Consider the following 8,479-nt stretch of genomic DNA (forward strand, 5'->3'; position numbering starts at 1 on the left):
TAATAGTTCAAGAAAATCATCATTCAAACTCATGAGATAAATTACAAGTGAAAATTCTTGATAAAAATAATTTCAGAACTCACTGACAGAAATAAATGACAAAAAAAAAAAAGCAATTTAGCCTCAGGCACTTTTGCAGCTTAAAACTGGGGGCTGAAATTTCATTTTGAGTTACCTCGGGAGACAGGTCAGGAAACCCTCGTACTGTAAAGAAGAAAAAAGGAGAGTAATGTAGGGGAGAATGATGCCAGTGACAGCTGCTCGGTACTTTTCTGGGACTCACAGAACTTGCAGTGTTAAAGTTTATTGAACCATAGGAGTTCAATAGAATTGGCATCTTATTAATCAAAAGAGATTAGGATTTTGGAAGCAAAAAAAAATTGGAAAACTAAAGCAAATTTAAAGTCTTTTAAGTCAAAATGCTTATTTGGTTTTATATATAACCACTTCTTAATTCTTCCATTAATACTATATTAAAGAAACTTTATATGGTAGACATTTTAATTAGTCTTGAGTAAAATATTTTCCACAAGATATCTAAATAACATTTTATTATATATCATATTTGTCCATGAACTCAGTTTGTATAATCAAAAAGCTATTTAGGCATTCACATGATAGAAGAGAAATCTTAACTACCTGTATCATATTCTGTATTCTTATGTTGTTAAATAGTTCTTTGGATAACTTTAAATGATATTGTTTGTACTCATACAAATCCTACAAGTTATTTTTTAAGGTTATCATGTACAAAAATCACTCTCATAATCAGTGCAGGCCCTGTCAAAACATCCAATTAGGTTATTCTTTTCTGATAGTCTGTAGGGAATCGTCAAGGAGACTAAACATGTCCTACAGGGTCCTGTTTCAGCTGTCAAAATAAACCTATCTCTTAATCTGAAGAAAAAGGCTATTTGGAATATCTGATATCTTTATAACTGTTTTCATGTTTTCCAATTAATGACTGTGGTATCCCATGATCCTCAGATATTCCTGCCACTCATATACAAAATTCAAATTTAGAGGTATCTAAACCCAATGTTAGCCTGTATTTTTGGATTACAACTAGGTTTATACAATTCTTTATCAAAATTATAGTAATACTTGCAGAAGAGAATGCATTCTATCTAAACCATTTCTATTACGTTAGATTAAGCTTTTTACTGAAGAGATAATTGACAAGATGAACTAAAAGCAGTAGAATACCATTATTTATAATGAATTGTGAATTTAGAGGAAAATAAAACAACTTGATAATTTCCTATTAGAAATTCACATACAGAAAATATTTTTTATGAACACCCTGTATTTTTATTCCTTAGCTTTTTTTTTTTTTTAAGTATTGTGACTTCATTCTGGAAAGTGCTGACCTCTTGATATTTGCCAGTCACAATAGTCAATGGTTTTAGAGATTTTTAAGTAAAGATTTATTTGCTCATAGTCCCTGATGCCAGAACTCATCATCCAGCATGGGGGTCATCTTTTTAAAAAAATATTCATTTTCTTTAAAGATTAATTTCATAAAATTATTATAAACATTATATTGTAATAGAAAATTTGAAAAAGTTCTAAAAAATAGGAAAATAAGGTATAGTCCTACTACCCACACAGGACCACTATCTACATTTCAAATGCATTCTTTCAGTTTTTTTTTTCTGAAAAAGCCTGTATATATTTTTCTAAAAATGTGATATGCTGTGTTTATAATCTGCTGATTTACTTAATAGGTCATAAACATTAGGGATACATAAAATGATTATACCTGCATCATTTAAAAAATACAGTTTTATTGAGAAATTCCACACACATACAGTCCAACCATATTATACAGTCAGTGGCTCACAATATCATCACCTACTTATGTATTCTTTACCATGATCATTTTTACAACATTTGAATCATTCCAGAAAAAGAAAAGAACTCATACATCCCACACACCTTATCCTTCCCTCATTGACCCACAGTATTCCAATCTATCTAATTTGTACCCTTTATCTCCCCCTATTATTTATTTTTTGTCCTTTTTTTTTTCTTTCTCTTATCTGCCATACCCTGGATAAAAGGAACACATGTAAGAGCTATATAGTTATACACTCTTCAAGAATCAAGGCTTCTGGAACACAGCTCAGCAGTTTCAGTTACTTCCCTCCAGCCACTCCAATACACCATAAATTAAAAAGGGATATCTATGATGAGTAAGAACAACCTCCAGGATAACCTCTTGACTCTATTTGAAATCTCTTAGCCACTGAGACTTTGTTTTATCTCATTTCTCTCTTCCCCCTTTTGGTCAAGAAGGCTTTCTTGTTCCCATGAGCCAGGTACCTGTTCATCCCTGAGAATCAGGTCCCATGTTCCCAGGGAGATTTACAGCCCTGGGAGTCATGTCCCATGTAGGGGGGAGGGCAGTGAGTTCACCTGTCAAGTTGGCTTAAAGAGAACCTGCATTATTTTTAATGCCTGAAAAAATTTCAATTATAGAGATTATCAGCCTTGAGGCTACTTCCAATTTTTGTATTTATATAAACAATAATGTGAACATTATTGTTTGTATAAAACAAATAAACCTTTTTTATATATTATTTATTTTTAAAAAATAAATATTTTTATATATGTTTATATAAAGCAAATAAATCTTTACTTAAAAATTTCCAAAACCATTGACTATACCTTACCAATTTTATGTTTCATTGTTTTGTTGCTATTTTTAATAGACAGATTTTCTATTTCTAAATGTTCTCTATATAGTTCTGTATTTTTGGAAAACCAGAAATAGTGGTCACTGTTAATAGAGATAAGAAATCATAAATATTTTATGATTCATGAGGGTTTTAATTCTTTTTCACATTTAACCTTTCTAAAATTGGAATGTGTCTTAATATAAAAGTATACATTATAAAAGTGGTCTTTTACCCATGCAAAAAAAAAAAAGAGGTTATTAAGTTGATGGAGATTTACAGATTTTTGCAAGAGGAAACAAGTGCATTTATGCAGTTTATACATATGAAAGGTAGCATGCTCTCTCCAGCCAACACAACAAGTAACTCACTGCCCTCCCCCTGTCTACGTGGGACATGACTCCCAGGGGTGTGGACCTTCCTGGCAACGTGGGACAGAAATCTTAGAATGAGCTGAGACTCAGCATCAAGGGGTTGAGAAAACTTCAACCAAAAGGGAGAAGAGCGAAATGTGACAAAATTAAATGTTAATGGCTGAGAGATTCCAAACAGAGTCAAGAGGTTATCCTGGAGGTTATTCTTATGCATTAAATAGATATCACCTTATTAGTCAAGAGGTAATGGAGAGGCTGGAGGGAACTGCCTGAAAATGTAGAGCTGTGTTCCAGTAACCACGTTTCTTGAAGATGATTGTATAACAATGTAGTTTTCACAATGTGACTGTGTGATTGTGAAAACTTTTTGTCTGATGCTCCTTTTATCTACCTTGTCAACAGATGAGTAAAACATATGGAATAAAAATAAATAATAGGGGGAATGAATGTTAAAATAAATTTAGATTGAAATGCTAGTGATCAATGAAAAGGAGGGATAAGGGGTATAGTATTATGAATTTTTTTCTGTTGTCTTTTATTTCTTTTTCTGAATTAATGCAAATGTTCTAAGAAATGATCATGATGATGAATATGCAACTATGTGATGATATTGTGAATTACTGATTATATATGTAGAACGGAATGATCATAAGTTAAGAATGTTTACGTTTGTTTGTTGTTATATTTTTTAAAAAAAAAGGTGGCATGGCATAGTGTTTGACGTTTTTGACAGTTCTGGTGTGTTTAAGACAACAGACCTTAGTTTAAAAACTTGAGCAAGCTCTTTAACTTTTGTGAGCTTTTTAACTGCGTGTGGTTATTGTGAAGAATAAATGAAATAATGAATTAAAAACCCTTAGCACAGGGATATGGTCCAAGATGGTGGCTTAATGAGGTGTGGGATTTAGTTCGTCCTCCAGAGCACCTACTAAAGAGCCAGGAAAAATAACTGCTGGGGCCACATCAGTGACCGGATACACAGTGTACACCAGTCTGGACAATCTGGACCAGCTGCAGTCCCACCCAGAACCGCTTCTCAGTCCCCAACTGCCCTAGGCAAGGGCAGAATTAAGCTTCTCTGAGAGCTTGTCTGGAGGCTGTGCCTTCCCCAGGAAAGGGGTGGGACCCAGCTCAGGTGGAATCCCTCCCTCAAGGAATTCAGACCCCAGGGTCTGGAAAACCAAAGCAATTAAAGCCAGCCTACAACCTCTCCTCTGTCTCAACCACACACTCAGCAGGGATAGTCTGCTTAAGTTAAAGCACATTACTTTATGCTGGTGGGACCCACAGGCAGATAAGTGCCACATACTGGGCAGGATAGGAAAAACAGTCTAGAGGCCGCATAGGAATGTCTTTCAACCTGATGGGTCTCACCTTCAGGGAAAACTGACAAAGGTGATTATTTCCTCCTGAGATGAGACCTGTTTGGTCTGGGAAAATCAGACTGGGTCTATAATACCGAAGTAAACCCTCCTAATGGAAAAAAAAATAAAAGGCACCATGCAGGCAGGGCAAGATACAAGAAAATAAGAACTGAAAAATTCTGATCTGTTAAACAAAACCTAAGCTAGAGGTCTAGTATAAGCTGAACTGAATGTCAAAGAACAGATAGACAACAAAGTCATCCAGCGAGAAAATCCTAGGTAAAAAAAGAGTGAAAACAATCTTCCAAAATAAATTAAGGAAATTAAATGTCTAGATGCCAGCAAAAAATAATGAATAATACTATAAAAATTGAAGATATGGCCCAGTCAAAGGAACAAACCAACAATTCAAATGAGATACAGGAGTTGAAACAATTCAGGATGTTCAAACAAACATGGAAAAACCTCATCAAAAATCAAATCAATGAATTGAGGGAGGATATAAAGAAGGCAAGGGATGAACAAAAAGAAGAAATTGAAAGTCTGAAAAAAATCACAAAATTTAGAGGAATGAAAGGCACAGTAGAACAGATGAGAAAAACAATGGAAGCCTACAACATTAGATTTCAAGAGGCGGAAGATAGGAATAGTGAACTGGAGGATGGGACATCTGAAATCCAACAAGCAAAAGAAAATATAGGGAAAAGAATGGAAAAATGTGAGCAGGGACTCAGGGAATTGAATGACAACATAAAGCGCATGAATATATGTGTTGTGGGTGTCCCAGAAGAAGAAGAAATGGAGAAAATTATCGCTGAAAATTTCCCAACTCTTATGAAAGATGTAAAATTACAGATCCAAGAAGTGCAGCATATACAAAACAGAATAGATCCAAATAGATGTACTCCAAGACACTTACTAATCAGCATATCAGATGTCAAAGGGAAAGAGAGAATTCTGAAAGCAGCAAGAGAAAAGCAATCCTCACATACAAGGAAAGCCCAATAAGACTATGCGTAGATTTCTCATCAGAAACCATGGAGGTGAGAAGACACTGGTATGATATATTTAAGACACTAAAAGAGAAAAACTGCCAATCAAGAATTCTATATCTAGTAAAATTGTCCTTCAAAAACAAGGCGGAAATTAAAACATTTCAGACAAAAAAAATCACTGTGAGAATTTGTGACCAAGAGACTGACTCTGAGAAATACTAAAGGGAACACTAGAGACAGATAGGAAAAAAGAGCAGAGAGAGGTGTGGAGAAGAGTGTAGAAATGACGACTATTAGACATTTATAGAACTTAACACCCCACAACAGCAGGATATACCTTTTTCTCAAGTGCTCATGGATCATTCTCAAAGACAGACCATATGCTGGGTCACAAAGCAAGTCTCGATAAATTTAAAAAGATTGAAATCATAAAAAACGCCTTTCAGATCATAAAAGAAAGAAGTTGGAAAGCAATAATAGGCAGAGGGCAGAAAATTCACAAATATATGGAGGTTCAACAACATACTGTTAAACAACCAGAGGGTCAAGGAAGAAATTACAAGAGAAATCAGTAAATATCTCAAGGCAAATGAAAATGAAAATACAATATATCAAAATTTATGGGATGCAGCAAAGGCAGTGCTGAGAGGGAAATTTATTGCCCTAAATGTCTATATCAAAAAAGAAGGAAGAGCAAAAACTGAGGAATTAACTTTCACTTGGAATAACTAGAGAAAGAACAGCAAACTAATGCCAAAGCAAGCAAAAGGAAAGAAAGAAAAGATTAGAGCAGAAATAAATGAAATTGAGAACATGAAAACAATTGAGAAAATCAACAAAAGCAGAAGTCGGTTCTATGAGAAAATCAATAAGATTGATGGACCCTTAGCAAGGTTAACAAAAAGAAGAAGAGAGAGGATGCAAATAAATAAAATCAGGAATGGAAGAGGACACATAACCACTGACCCCACAGAAATAAACAAGGTAAGGAGAGGATACAATGAACAACTTTACACTAATAAACTAGACAATGTAGATGAAATAGACACTTCCTAGAAAGACATGAACAACCGATATTGACTTGAGAAGAAATAGACGACCTCAACAAACCAATCACAAGTAAAGAAATTGAATTAGTCATTAAGAAGCTGCCAAAAAAAAAAAAGTCCAGGATCAAATGGCTTCACATGTGAATTCTACCAAACATTCAAGAAAGAATTATTACCAATCCTGCTCAAACTCTTCAAACAAATTGAAGAGGAGGGAAGGCTACCTAACTCATTCTATAAAGCCAACATCACCCTCATACCAAAGTCAGACAAAGATCCTGCAAGAAAAGAAAATTACAGACCAATCTCTCTTATGAATATAGATGCAAAAATCCTCAACGAAATTCTTGCAAATCGAATCTAGCAGCACATTAAAAGGATTATACGCCATGACCAAGTAAGATTCATCCCAGGTATGCAAGGATGGTTCAGTATAAGAAAATCAATTAATGTAATACACCATATCAACAAATCAAAGCAGAAAAACCATATGATCATCTTGATAGACGCAGAAAAGGCATTTGACAAACTTCAACATCCTTTCTTGTTGAAAACACTTTGGAGGATAGGAATAGAAGGGAACATCCTCAATATGATAAAGGGAATATATGAAAAACCCACAGCTAACATCATCCTCAGTGGGGAAAAACTGAAACTTTTCCCCTAAGATCAGGAACAAGACAACGATGGTGATTATCACCATTATTATTCAACATTTTGTTGGAGGTTCTAGCCAGAGCAATTAGACAAGGAAAAGAAACACAGGGCATCAAAATTGGAAAGGAAGCAGTAAAACTCTCACTGTGTGCAGATGATACGATACTATATGTCAAAAACCCCGAAAAGTCCACAACAAAACTACTAGAGCTAATAAATGAGTACAGCAAATTGTCAGGTTACGAGATCAACACTCAAATATCTGTAGTGTTTCTATACACTAGTAATGAGCAATCTGAGGGGGGAATCAAGAAAAAAATTCCATTTATAATTGCAATGAAAAGAATAAAATATTTAGGAATAAATTTAACTAAGGGTACAAAAGACCTCTACAAAGAAAACTACAAGAAATTGCTAAAAAGAAATCACAGAAGACCTAAATAAATGGAAGGGCATACAGTGTTCATGGATTGGAAGGCTAAATATAGTTAAGATGTCAATTCTACCTAAACTGATTTATAGATTCAATGCAATACCAATTAAAATCTCAAAAACCTACTTTTCAGAACTAAAAAAACCAATAACCAAATTTATCCGGAAGGGCAGAGTGCCCCGAATAGCTAAAAATATTCTGAGAAAGAAAAATGAACTCAGAGGTCTCACAGTACCTGACTTTAAGGCATAGTACGAAGCTACAGTGCTCAAAACAGCATGGTACTGCCATAAAGATTAGATACAGTGACCAATGAAATTGAATAGAGTGTTCAGATATAGACCCTCTCATCTATGGACAATTGACCTTTGATAAGGCGGTCAAGCTAACTCACCTGGGACAGAATAGTCTCTTCGATAAAAGGTGCCTATATCTCACACCCCATACAAAAATTAACTCAAAATGGATCAAAGACCTAAACATTAGATCTAAGACCACAAAACTTTTAGAAGAAAATGTAGGGAAATATCTTATGAATCTTATAATAAAAGGCAGTTTCCTAGATCTTACACCCAAAGCATGAGCATTGAAGAAAGAAAGAGATAAATGGGAACTCCTCAAAATTAAACACTTTTGCATATCAAAGAACTTTGTCAAGAAAGTAAAAAGACAGCCTACGAATGGGAGACAATATTTGGAAACGATATATCAGATAAGGGTCTAGTATCCAGAATATATAAGAGATTGTTCAACTAGACAACAAAAAGACAAACAACCCAATTACAAAATGGGCAAAAGACATGAACAAACACTTCTCAGAAGAGGAAATGCAAATGGCCAAAAGGCACATGAAAAGATGTTCAACTTCCCTGGCTATTAGGAAAATGCAAATCAAAACCATAATGAGATATCATCTCACATCCACCAGA

Source organism: Tamandua tetradactyla, chromosome 1 (genome assembly GCF_023851605.1).
Source record: "Tamandua tetradactyla isolate mTamTet1 chromosome 1, mTamTet1.pri, whole genome shotgun sequence".
Taxonomy (NCBI): Eukaryota; Metazoa; Chordata; class Mammalia; order Pilosa; family Myrmecophagidae; genus Tamandua; species Tamandua tetradactyla.